The 13,168-nt window shown below is 49.5% G+C and overlaps 1 protein-coding gene across 9 annotated transcripts in view; it reads left to right on the top strand.

Annotated features, from left to right (window-relative positions):
• Window positions 1–5,701: 5,701 nt before the first annotated feature.
• Window positions 5,702–13,168, top strand: part of LOC135320441 (F-box-like/WD repeat-containing protein TBL1X) — a 201,534-nt gene continuing 194,067 nt past the window's right edge. For 6 of the 9 annotated variants that reach the window (XM_064483566.1, XM_064483562.1, XM_064483565.1 and 3 more), the window contains exon 1: window positions 7,461–7,605. The gene's annotated coding sequence lies outside the window, so the exon portion shown is untranslated. Of the gene's footprint in view, window positions 5,838–7,460; window positions 7,606–13,168 lie in introns of those variants that run through there. The other 3 variants (XM_064483563.1, XM_064483561.1, XM_064483560.1) reach the window with 1 other exon arrangement.

Here is a 13,168-nt window from a genome sequence, read left to right as displayed (position 1 = left end):
ATCTAGTCACCAGGATCTTTGAAACTGGAAGAGGCAGACGAAGAACAGGCTGGGGATATAATGTAACTTGAGAAGGACAAGACCAGAAGGTGGTCACGTGCCAACGCTTTTGGGCTCTAGACACTGGACAAGGCAAGGGAACAGACTCTGGAGCCTCTGAAGGAACCAGTCCTGCCAACACCTCAGTATTAGCCCACTGAGACCCCCTTAGTGGGGGGGCCTCCAGAATGGTCAGGTAATAAGTTTGCTTTAAGTCACTAAGTGTGTGATTAATTTGTTACAGCAGCAAGAGGAAACTGAGGCAGCAGCCACTGTCCTCTGAGAGACTCAACTTGCCTCCCCTGTCAAATGAAAATTATCATTTCTATCTCCCCAGCCACATCATAAATGCTGTGACAAATGGGTGAGGTTGTCTTTGAAAATGTTTAGGAAACTATAAGAAAACTTCATCAGACAGGGCAACATCTAATTCCTGTCGCCTTGGTCCTCCCTTTGCTCCCCGGCATCTGCTCCTTTCAAGGTACATTTGATTTCATGAGGCCCTGGTGTGGCCTCTGCCCTCTCTGAGTGGGTGGCTCTCCCCAGGCACTCCTGCTGTCCTGGAATCCATCCTCACCCACAAACAGGATGGCCTTGACTCCTAAAGACACTCTGGGCTGCTTTTCCACCATTTTCCTCCCCCTCTTTCCTTAAACATGAAAAAAAAAAAAAAAAAAGTGTTCCTTAATTTAGCTTTTTCTGAAAATTTTTTGAAAACACATTGTAATAAAGAGAAAATTTCCTAGGAAGAGGTTAAGTTATATGAGGAGCCTTGCGTCCTTCAGTCCCCTAGAAACAAGGGTCAGCAAATGTTCTGTGACAGGCCAGATGGTAAATGTGTATTTGCTCTTGGTGGGCCATTTCCCTCTGCCACCACAGTGCTGCAAGCACGGAGGGAATGGGGCTGCAAAGCTATGGGCTTGTTTGTGTTGCAATAAAACTTTATTTATGAATGCTGAAATTCATATTTTACATAATTTCCATGTCACAAAGTACCATTATTCTTTTGATCCCCACCCCTGTCTTTTAAAAGTGTGTCCTCAGCTTGTGGGCTGTGCAAAAACAGTTATGAGAGCTGTCCTCTGCTGACCCCCATCCACGCACAGACGCTCCATCAAGGCGGGGAATTTTGCTTGTCTCCTTAATTGCTCCTTCCCAGAACCTGTCTGTATATAACATTTTGATATTTTGTTCATCGTGGAGGCATTTTTGGGCATCAATTTAGAGGGGTTTTTTTCATTAAAAAAATTTAAAGTGGCAGTTTCTTTTATTTGTTTGTTTGTTTATAGGTGGTTAGGCTTATTTATTTATGTTTAATGAAAGTACTGGGGATTGAACCCAGGACCTCGTGAATGCTAAGCATGTGCTCTACCACTGAGCTGTATCCTCCCCCCAAGAGTTTTAAAGTATGGTGTTTTAATATTATTTATCTCGGTGAGTAAGTTTTTGGCAGCCGTTACAGTCACCCCGCCCAGGGGTCCCAACTCATGAGCCATGGGAGAGGTCCGCGGTGGCGGCAAGAGCGAGTCTGGGTGGGCAGAAGGGCAGTAGAGAAGCATGAACTCCAGCTGGCACTTCATCCCTAGGCAGGAGGGTCCCAGGGACGACTTCAGGGTGTCTGTGAACTTGCATGGGGAGAAACTTCATAGCTGACCCAAACTAAGCATTTATGACAACTCCAGCTGTAGAGGACAGTAGCATGAACAGTATCTGTGATTTGTTACCAATTTGTCACCAGTAGAAGGCTGATGTAGTCTCAAAGCAGGATATGGCTGAAGCCAACTTGTGTACACCCACCACTCCTTTGAAATGACAGAAGGTATTAGAACCACCTCTGGAGCTTACCACTGGAAATACTGAGAAGAAGCACATGTATTACGACATGAGAATTTTTTAAACTTTGATAACTGTATTTTAACAGAATCAACTTTCTTTGCAGCCTCATATATATTATTTTATGTATTTGTGCATCATTTTATGCATTTGGAATCAGTAATTACTAAGTTGCCCAAGAAGGTCTAGGGCATAGAAATGGTTACATCCTTCCTCAGTTCTTTAAGCTTTTGGGTCCAGTCTTGTTCTCTGAACACTGGAGATAAAAAACCCTGCCCTCCAGAATTCCTGGGAGGATTGAATTCAATACTGTGCATGAACACCCTCATGCCAAATGCAAGGTGTTTTCAGTATTCAAAGAATGTGAACTGAATGTGACATTTCAAATGGAAAAAAAAAAAAAAAAGGATAAAAAACTGACATGCTTTAGTCCGCTCTGGCTGCCACAACAAAGCACCACAGGCTTGGTGGTTTAAACAACAGAAATTTATTTTCTCATAGTCCTGGAGGCTGGGAGTTGGAGGTCAAAGTGCTGGCAGGGCTGGTTTCTCTCCAGTCCCCTCTCCTTGGCTTGTGAACGGCCATCTCCTTGAGTCTTCCCTCTGTGCATGCCTGTGTCATAATCTCTTCTTCTTATAAGGACACCAGTCAGATTGGGTCACCTGATGACTGCATTTAATTTATCTGTTACTTTAAATTTATCTGTCTCTCCAAGTAACAGTCACATGCTAAGGTATTGGGGGTTAGGACTTCAACATATGAATTCAGGGGGCCGGGTACACATTTCATCCCATACACCATCCTTTAAAAAAAAAGATTGGCTGCCTACCCAGGCCCAAGGAAGCAGAAGGGGCCATCACCCACTTCCCCTCACATCTATGGCAGGTGTTGGACCTTCCTGGCCTCCTGCCCCGTTTACTTCTCTAAGTATGTCCATGTGCTACCACCTTGCACAACCAGCTCCCTTTGTGGTTTCGGTTCCAGTCTCCCTAAGGAAATGAGAACCAAGCCCCGAGAACAAAGCACGGCCAGAGGTTTCTAAGTGAAGTTGGCAACACTCCCCTCCTCTTTGTTTCATGAGGGAAGCTCACAGTGGTGGCTTCCTCAAAGCTGAGACATGCTCTCCGCACATCACGAGAGGTCACTGTGGCATCTGGCACGTCAATCCTGGGATCTCAGGCCTCTCTGAGTAGGCTGGTCATGCAAGCAATTATTGGCCTATGTGTAGGAGCCTTTGAGAATCAGCTGGGCCTGGGTGAAATTAGATATTGGATTCAGTGAAAACTGGGCAATAATTCTCATGAGACGTTTAATGCCTTTTCCTACTGTCTTTAAAAAGCAAATAGATTATTTTTTAAAGAACAGTTTTAGACGTACAGAACAATTCAGCACATAGCACAGGGAGTTCCCATTTGTGCTCCTGGCACCCAGTTTTCAGTGTTAACATCTTTCCTGTAAGGGTGGTACATTTGTTACAATGCTTGAATCAATATTGATAAAATTCACAGTTTACATTGGGGTTCACTCCTGGTGTTGTACAGTACAGTTCTGCCTGTTTGGACAAATGCAAAATGTCATGTATCCACCATTACATCTCATACAGAAGAATTTCACTCCCCTGAAGACCCCTCGTGATCCTCCATTCATCCATCTCCCATCCCCAGAACCCCTGCAACCACGATCTGTTCAGTTTTGCCTTTTCTAGAATGTCATAGAGTTGGACTCATACTGTATGTACCCTTTTCAGATGGGCTTCTGTCACTTAGGGATATGCATTTAAGGTTCCTCCATATCTTTTCAGGGCTTGAGAGTTCATTTCTTTTTGTTGCTGAATAATACTCTGTTGTATGGATGGGCCACAGTTTACTTATCCTTCCACCTACCGAGGAACATCTTGGTTGCCTTCAGTGTGTGGTGATTATGAGTAAAGCTCTAAACATTCCTGTATAGGTTTCTGTATAGACATAGGTCTTCAACTTAATTGAGTAAACTACCTAGGAGCATAGTTGCTAGATTGTATGGTAAGACTATGTTTAGCTTTGTAAGAAATTGCCAAATTGTCTTCCAAAGTGGTCTTAACCTTTTGCAGTCCCACCAGCAGTGTGTGAAGAGAATTCCTGTTGCTTTGTGTCCTGTTAGCATATGATATTCTTCTTCTTCTTCTTCTTTTTTTTTTTTGGTCATTTTAATAAATGTGTAGTGGCATTTTGTCTTAATGTGCAATTTCTTGGTGATATAGACAGTCAGCATCTTTTCATATACTTATTTGCCATTTTCTATCTCTGGTGAGATTTTCTTTTTCCAGATCCATTTTTATTTCAGATTGTTTTCTTGTTACTGAGTTTTGAGAGTTCTTTGCACATTTTGGATACATCCCTTCGTCAAATATGGATTTTGCGAATATTATCTCCCAGTCTGTAGCTTGTCTTTTCGCTCCCTTAATAGTATCTTTTGCAGAGCAGAGTTTTAAATTTTGATGAAGTCCAAAGCATCAATTTTTTTTTTCACGGATCATGTTTTGGATGTTGTATAGAAAAACTGATTGCAGAAACCTAATGTCATCTAGATTTGCTCCTCCATTATCTTCTAGGAGTTTTATGTTTTTGTCTTTTACATTTGGGCCTATGATCAATTTTAAGTTACTTTCTGTGAAAAGTGTAAGGTCTGGGCTAGATTAATTTTTTTGTTTGTTTTGTAGATGGATGTCCAGTTGTTCCAACACCACTGGTTACAAAAGATATTCTTTCTCTATTGAAATACCTTTACTTTCTTGTCAAATATTAATTGCATATATTTGTGTGGGTTCCTGCTGCCTTTTAATTAAAAACTTGGCTACTCTTTAGGGGGAATACTGATAGCATTTGTTGTAATCAGATTCCTGAATTCCAGCTCTCTCCAGTCAGCAGCCAAAAATAATTGTTTAGAATAAAGATGTTGTGCACCTGTGGAAATCCTTGCTGCCCATGGCCTCCATGTTAGCCTTTATACTTTCGTCTGAATGCACTGGCTCCTTTCCTGCTCTACTTTAATGGGATTTCTCCCCTCCTTTTCTCCCACCATTTGAAAAATCTGCAAAACAGATTAAATAAAATAGTCTAATTTACCACTTACCTACCACCCATCTAGCATTCAGAAAGAGGAATTTCAGTGTTCTTATAATAAAGTAGGGGCTCTCTTTTCCTGTCTGAGGTCTTACAAAGTCCCTGGGGGCTCCTAGGAGTCTCTGTTAAAAGCGTCTGACTCCTTACTTGCAAGAAGACCGTTCGGATTATGCAGACAAGATCAAACAGGCAAGATGGATTCTGAGCTCCCTTGCATTCATTGTTAGTTATGGAAGACCAGCTGTAAAAACTGGTCATACTGGGTCGTAGTTTGGAGTGAGGATTTCCACCACTTTCCCATACTTTAAGTGATTGGCATCTGCCAAGAAATCAAAACATACAAAGAGGCCTTTTCATCACGTTCAGTTCGGAATTTCCAAGCAGCTAACGACAAGCAGGGCTGGCAAGCCAGAGAGGCGGTTTGGTTGCGCGGCTACTCGAGAGTGTGCGGTAGCCGAGGGCCGCGTCCCCGTAAAGCCGAGAGCTGTAATGATGTCAACTTGTTATTTACTTTCCAAATCTGAATGACTGAGCAAGGCGAAAGGAGAATCAATCAACCACAATGTGACCCTACAGGCGGAAAAAACGCAGCGCTCCCACCACCAGGCGGTGGGGGAAGGGAAGCACGTGTAACCAGGGCAGGGTTGCATCAGGAAGGAGCTCGCTCTGGTTTTCTGTTGCACCCTTGGTTTTTCGATTGCATGTAATACCTCAACATCAGTCCTCCCAAGCCCAGGGAGCCCGGGAGCAACGACGGGTAGGCTCAAGGGAAGGCCCCACCACGCCCTTTTGGGGGGCCTTGAATGGCAACTGATACAAAATAAGACACAATCTATTCTGCTGATTCACAATTATGGAGACTGTGTAAGTGTGTATTTTTTATTGATGTGCTCTAATAATGGTGCAGCAACAGTCGTTTTACCTCATTGACGTTTTACAGCAATATTTGGCAGGGTAATTTTTAGTCTACCTTTTTGATGGAGGACCAGCCCTTTAAAAACTCACCTTGGGGCCCCCTCCCCCTATAACCAGTACAACAAATGCTCCAGTGTCCCAGAAAGGAGCAAGTGAGGTTACAGTGTAAAATGCTGAGTGTACTGGGCTGTTAGGGCGAAGCTCATTGTACACCAAAGGGAAGGGCAAACTTATTTTAAAATAGTCAACAAAGCAGACACCAAAGTTGCTGGGGGCGAGGCGGGGTGGGTGCGGATATTTGTTTAAGGGAATTAAGGCCGTGAGTGGTGGGCAGTTGTCACCACACTGGGAGGGGAGGAAGAGCTGGGGATTTCGGTTCGCCAGGGCTGGGCCGAGTGAGCCATTGCAACATAAAACACTTTGCGAAAGCCCAAGGTCTGAAGCCTGTGGGTAGGGGTAGGGGTAGGGGTAGGGGTGGGGTGAGAAGGCCCTAGGGCCCAAGACTCCCCCACCTCGAACTCCCAGGCTCACACCCCAGCTCCTGGCCTCCACCCCAGTCTGTCTCCCCAAGCATTTTTGGCACTTCTCCGGAGGGATTTTGCAAAGGTCAAGGTTCCACCTGAGCCTCCACTTTTTGGGAAGGGGAAGAGACCACTGGGGTATCCTCTCTGCCGCCGATTTTGAGGGAGATGAACTCTGGAGCAGGTTGCAGGGGGTTCTGTTAGGGCACTGGGCGGCTTCTTTGAGGTGGGGGAGGGTAACAAAGCAGTGGCCCGGTTTCCTTCCCCCTTAGAAACCGCAGGGGTGGTGGTCCGGGTTCTTGTCCCCTCCTGGCAGTAAGAGAAAGGTTGGGTTTGGGACTGGGGCTGGGGTGGGCTTGCGTTTCCTTCTGTCCCCGTGGAGGCCACGGGGAAGGGACAGGGTGCGGAGCTAGTAAGGAGAGGCCCGGGTTCTCCTCACCCATTCCCCCTCCGTGGTGTGGAGGGGAGAACTGGGGTGAGGGACAGTGTAGCATCGCAGGTCCCCCACTGTGGGGTAGGGAAGGACTGGGACACGGGTCTTCCCTAGATGCCGTGGGGGAGGGTCTGTGTTGGGGCGCGGACTCTCACCCCCTTCGCCGTGGGGGAAGGGCAGGCCTGGTGTCCTTACCCTCTTTGGAGGAGGGGCTGGCTTGGGACGCGGCCCCCCAGGGCGTGGGGGAGGGACGGGGGGACGCGGGCTCCCCTCCCCCGATCGTGGGGGAGGGTGCGGGCTGGGGGCCGTGGGGGAAGGGCGGGCCTGGGCGGCGAAGGCGGCCCCGCTGGCAGTCCTCCCGGCCGGGGTCGGCGCGCTGGCGGCCGCTCCCCCCGGAGGTCACTGCCCGTGCCGGTCCCTCCCGCCGTCCCGCCCTCTCCCGCCGCCGCCGCCGCCGCCGCCGCCGCCGCCGCCGCTGCTCCCGCCCCAGCCCCCCCTCCGCACTCGGGAGCGAGGAGCCGCCAGCGCCCCCGCCCCGCCGCCGCCGCAGCGCCCTCGGCCGCCATTCGGCACCCGAAACTTTCCAGTGCCCGCGCCTCTCGGGGACTCGGAGGCGGCGGGGCGGGGGCGGCCCGGGGGCGGCACGCGGCTGCTCCGGGCGCCGGGCCCTCCTCGGCCGTGGCACGGCCCGGGCTCGGCGACGGCCGGCCGGAGGGAAGCTCGGAGTGGCGGCGCCGCCACAAGTTGCGCTGCTCGTGGCGAGGTGAGTGCGCGGGGCTTGGCCGGCCGGGCGGGGTGGGCGCAAACTTCTACGGCGCGGGGGCCGGCGATTCCCTCCCCGCTCGCGGGCAGGCCGGCGGCCGGGAGCGCCAGCACGCTCCGCCCGCCTCCGGGGCTCTGGAGGGGCAGGTCCCCAACTGTCCCCGGGGCTCGGGCTGGGGTGCGGCGCGCTCCCTGCAGGCTGAACAATACCCCGATGTGGCCGCACCCCAAAGTGCCGGCGAGTCGGGGACGAGCGGCGGCTAGGGGGCTCCTTTGTTTTGGGGAGGGGGAGGCGGGCGGTAAGTTTGAGGAAGCGCTCGACTTGTCCCCCGATGCCCCTTTGTCTGCGGATCCTGGGGCTGGCTGCGCGAACCTGCGCTGCCGCGGGATCCCCGTGGGGGAGGGGAGCCCCATTCATCCCTGGGCGCGGGCCGGCCCGCCCGGGACCGGGTGGAAGCGCGGCGGCGCGCAGCTCAGTGAGTGGCGGGCGAGGCGGCGTGGGCCGCGGCGGCTCAGTTTCCGAGGCGCAGAAACTGTCAAGGAAGTCGGGAGTCCCCCGGCCGGAGCGAGGGGAGCAGGCTGAGGGCGACTAAGGCGGGTGGGAGGAGCCCTTGGCCAGGCAGGGGCTGCAGAGCGTGGCCTGGGGAGGCTGCAGACCTGTTGCTCCCAGGCTCGCAGGAGGGTTGCCCCCTAGATCTGTGTCCCAGGCCCTGCTCCTCAGGGGGACCTTCCCAACCCGGGTCGGTGCTCAGAACGGGGTGGGGGCGCGCCTGCGGGAGTCGCAGGACGCTGGAGCTGTGACAGTTGGGGGTCGCTAGAGGCCCGCCGGCGCTGGGATAGGGCCTGGACTTCACGTGTGTCGCCCGTGCGCGGTCAGGCCCGGCCCGGGCTCTCTCATTGCCCGGCCTCGCATTCTCCAAGGCAGCGGCACTGGAAATTTCACAAAGTTGTTAAAGTCGGAGGTTTTTTTTTTTTCCCCTGTTGGTGATGTTGTAGAGCAGAACCCCAAAAGAAACAAAAAACCCACCCCCATTCCATATGCAACTGCTTCTGCTTTGCGTTGTCACATGTGGCTTGACCTGACTTCTGGATGTTTTTCTGACGCGCCTCCCGAGCCCCTGGGTTAACCTGGAAGGGAAGGGGCGGGACTGCAGTCTGGGAGGGGGAGGGGAGCGCCCCGCGAAGGTCCTGAATGGTGGCCTCGGGGTAGCAACTGGTCCTTGAAAATTTTATGAAAAGTTTGCAGTCAGTCATTCCTAGAAAAGACGCGTTGGGGGCGGAGGAATGTTGATTGTGGAACAATTGAGACGTGAAGATGACGCTCGTATTTTAAAGGATGGTAATACCTCAAATGTACTGCTGATTTTTGTAGAAAAGCACCCATCTAGGTAACTAATCCAGGACTAAAAGCTGAAGTTCATCACTTGACCCACTTATTAAAATAGCCCCTTAAGGGTATTCCAGACCTTAAGTGAACACACACCTGTGGGACAAAAATGGAGACTGTGTTTTATTTGTTGGTGGGCACAGCAGGGTGTGTGTCACTGGAGCTCCTGAGGTTGGCTTTTATCCAAGAGCTTGGTCAGTCCCGGAATTGTCAGCACCCCCATTTAAATTTCACAGGATCATCCTTAAATCTCCCAGACCTCACCCCTCCTGAAAGTTTGGGTGTTCTAATTGAGAGCGGGGTGTCCTAGTTGGTCTCGAATCTCACCTTTAACTGTGGGAAGCTTCAATTTTCTTATGTGTGTGATGGCATCAAGGTCTGCCTGGGTAGGCTGTTAGGAGGGTTTCCGTGCTAGCCAGCAAAAAGGGGAATAGAGCCCCTGAGTCCAACTCCTGGGACACTTAATGCTTGGCTAGAAAAGCAGCCTTTGTCCCCATTTGGCCTGAACTAGTGAAAGGCCCACCCTGTTCTGCTCTACTGTTGACCTTGAAGTCCTGCAACTTTTCTGAGTCATTTTCCTATATGTGTAAAAATAAAAAAGAGGAACTGAAATCGTGATACTCACTGGGTGGTGCAAGGACAGAAAGCAGAAATGTATGTATAAGTTTTTTGAAAATTATGGAGCCTGTAAATTGAATTTGTTGCTATCGTGCAAATAGAATAATTGTCCATACATTACTTGAGTGCCGTGCAGTGAGGATTTTACAGGCACTTAACGCCCTGTGTGCGGCAGTTACTTCCGTTCTGCTGCAGAGGACACTGACTTGCTAATATATGATATAGGGAGGACAGTCTAATCCCAAAGCCCCTCTTAAGCTTGGTGTTATTTTGCCTTCCTGTCTACAAAGTGTGAATTTTCCCATTTGGAGACAAGGTCATTAAATTACACACACACACAAACTGTCTCTCTTCCCCACTCCCCGCCCTCCAACTCCAGAATCTGCATTGAAATCTGCATGTACATTTAGACAAATCTCAACAGAAATCATGAAACATCCACCACAGCAGAGGGATTGTTTCCGACTGTAGCTCAGTTGTCCAGTAGGTAACCACAAGCCACATGTGCATATTTAGATTCAAGTTAATATAAATTCAGTAACAATTCTGTTGTTACTGAAATTACCTATTCTGTTCTTTCTGTGCTCTACCCATAATTCACATACTCAATAGTTGATTGTAGCTCATGGCTACCATCTTGGACAGCGGAGAACTTGCAGAAAGTACTAAGGAGGGTGATACTCTGTAGTAACTGCAAGGATTGATAAAGAAAACAGTAAAGAGAGTTAGTCTGCTTTTTGTGGGGAAAGGGGAGAGGCTATAAGAGTTTTAAATATTTTACAGGTAGATCTTTGAAGGAAAGACCCATTTCAGCCAGCAGTTTAGGAAAGTGATTTCAGTCAATTTCAGTGAGATTGACGACTGTGGTTTTATATTCACGTGGTTTGGATCACTTTTGAATGAGAAAACCAGAAGTCAACCCAGAGTCTTACGCAGTGTTTAACCTTGGACATAGGCATTTAGTGTCTCTGTGCCTTAGTTTTCCATCTGAAAAATGGTGTAGCCAGTCCCCACGTTGCCTGCCTGAATGTGTTGCAGTGAACATACCTTGGGATGGTGGGGAGCCCAAGGTCTTGCCATCAGTGAGGCTCCATGTGCATAATTGAGATGTAGGCCGTGTGTAAACCCCTGCTATGGGCAACGTAGGTTCTCTCCCCATCAAGTTTATGTCCTCAGTATTAAGGTTTAATCTCTTGAGATTGAACTCCTCTAATTAAAAGGCTGGTAAGAAATCCTTCCAATAAAGTGAGACTTCACAATAGTCAAAGTATTTTTTAAAAAGGAGCTAGGTGCTAGCCATTTCTGGTACACCGGTCCCTGAGTCAGGATGTTATTTTTATTACTTCGTTGAGGTGTTCTTTGCATAGTCTTCTGTATTTTTTATAGCAACAGAATAGAAATTTTATTTGTAAATGAGGATGGGTAAAAACCTGACTTCGCGCCTGTCAGAGAGCTGACTTCCAGATCCCTTCTGCCCCTCGTCCTCACTCCTGGTCTCTCTCAGGACTGCTGTTACCTGTCGGCCTTTGGGACACCTGCCCTAGTCACGATTCTCTTACAGAGGTGGGAAATGGGTCCCTGCAGAGGGAGGCCAGGCCCAGAAAAGTCATCTCCCATGGGTCCTGAGCGGCAGGAAGTCACATCCTCTCTCAGATACCTGTAGGGGAGGAGGAGGACCCCTTACCCCGATCCTGTGGCAGCCCCCTCTCCCAGCTTTGTGCCTGGGTCAGAGTCTGGGGCTCCACGCACATGGCATTTCCAGGGCTCCACCACAAGCATTCTTGTTCTGCCCGATGATGCCCCGAGACTGTCCTAGGCATGGTGTCCCCATACCTTGCATTTGCCCCCTTTTTCTCCCTAAAAAAAAAGTAACATCCAATAAGTTGTTAATCTTTCATCACCCAAGACATTTAAAAAATAGTTTCAATCAGGAAGTAAGACTAAAGTCATTTTGTAAACATTTTTTTTAAGTAGGAAAGATAAACTTTTTTTTCCCGTAACTATTTTTAGCGTGACGGAAGTAACTGGCCCTTTGAGTGGAGGCTGGATGTGAACCCTCTCCTTGGGTCTTGCCCTCCTTGGCCCTTCCGCTCCATCCTTTCTGTGAGGCTCGGCCTACCAAATGGATGACCCTGGCCACATTGTCAGAACGAGGCCCAACAAAACCAAAATAAAAGCTGGATGTGGGAAGAGACAAACAGAGTCAACATGTTTATAAAGGGAACGAGAGCCTGCTCTGAGGAAATGAGTTTAAAACCTCAAGGGGAAAATACAGTCATTAAGGAATTTGTTTCCTGGGTGTCTTACTGACCAGGGAGCCAGGAACTTGACGGAAGGTGGTTGTGTCCACCCAGTGGCAGCCTCCTGCGAAGCCGTTCTGTGTATCATCACCGCGATCAAATATTTATTGCGAATCCACTGCCTGACTGAAGACTGCAGATGTGACCTGAAAACCATTGGAAAATTAAATTGGAGCCAGTTTAAACTTGAAAACAGAGGAGAGAATATTTTTATCTTACAAAGGAAGTCTGGTACCATTTTCATGGCTTGGCTTGTTCGTGGCAGATGGGAGCAGAGAGGTGGAGATGGAGCATGACATGCAGGGTCAAGAGAAAGGGAAGTGTTCAGAGACGGGGGTAGGAAAGGCAGTTGTTTATTGAAACCGTATTTTCACCACTGAATGCTAGAATCTTGGAGTTGACTCATGGTTCTCAGGCCAGTTTTGCCCCCTGCTGTCTAGGGGCATTTGGCAATGTCTGGAGACATTTGTGGTTGTCACAAGTCGGGGGAGGGGGATGGTGGGGTTCCTGGCATCTGGTGGGTCCATGGATGCTGCTTAAACATCCCATGGTGCACAGGACAGCCCCCACCCCAAATGCCGGTGGTGCAAAGGTGGAGACACCAAACCTGAAGTGTACCATCAACTCTACAGTCCAGTTTGGAGCGAGGTCCACGGGCAGGTGGATGGCAAGGAAAGATACATACCCAGTTCTGTGGTTCTTAGGGCTCCTCCCCCCCTTCCCTGGGAGGCTAATTTGGGATACCTTAGGCAGTAAGTGACGACATAGGCACTCACAGGAGAAGGGAAAGGAGGAGGTGGGAAGTGCATGGGCTTTGAGGAACACAGACTAACGGGCAGCACTGCTGGAGGTGTTGGGGGAGGGGCGGCTGCTAGTTGCTGAAGCTCTTCCTCAACCCAAGTATGTTAGAGAACCACGCTCCCCCTCCCGGTACCAGTACCCCTGCTTCTGCTTCTTCCTGTTGGTGTTGCTGACGTCATTGCAGATTTAGCCGGTCTCACTTTGGGTCAGTTTCTTGGGACTTGGGTATTTATCAGGAGAAAACCCAGCCCGTCTGATGTTTTCGGACCTTTTCTGTGCCCAGCGAGATGTTGGTTACCCTGGATTGGGGGAGACTCCAACACCATGCAGGGTGCTCAGGAGGGCGAGGGCAAATCAGTGTGTAGGGTGTTTGCTTCTTGCAGGACTCTTGGGTGCTGCTTAGGTCTCGGTCCCTTCCTACGACTGTGAACGGCTGGCGGCAGCTGGGCACGAAGCTG

The sequence above is a fragment of the Camelus dromedarius genome, chromosome Y (assembly GCF_036321535.1).
Source record: "Camelus dromedarius isolate mCamDro1 chromosome Y, mCamDro1.pat, whole genome shotgun sequence".
NCBI lineage: Eukaryota > Metazoa > Chordata > Mammalia > Artiodactyla > Camelidae > Camelus > Camelus dromedarius.
The sequence above is the reverse complement of the archived record's forward strand: the minus strand, read 5'-3'. Positions and strand labels throughout refer to the sequence as shown.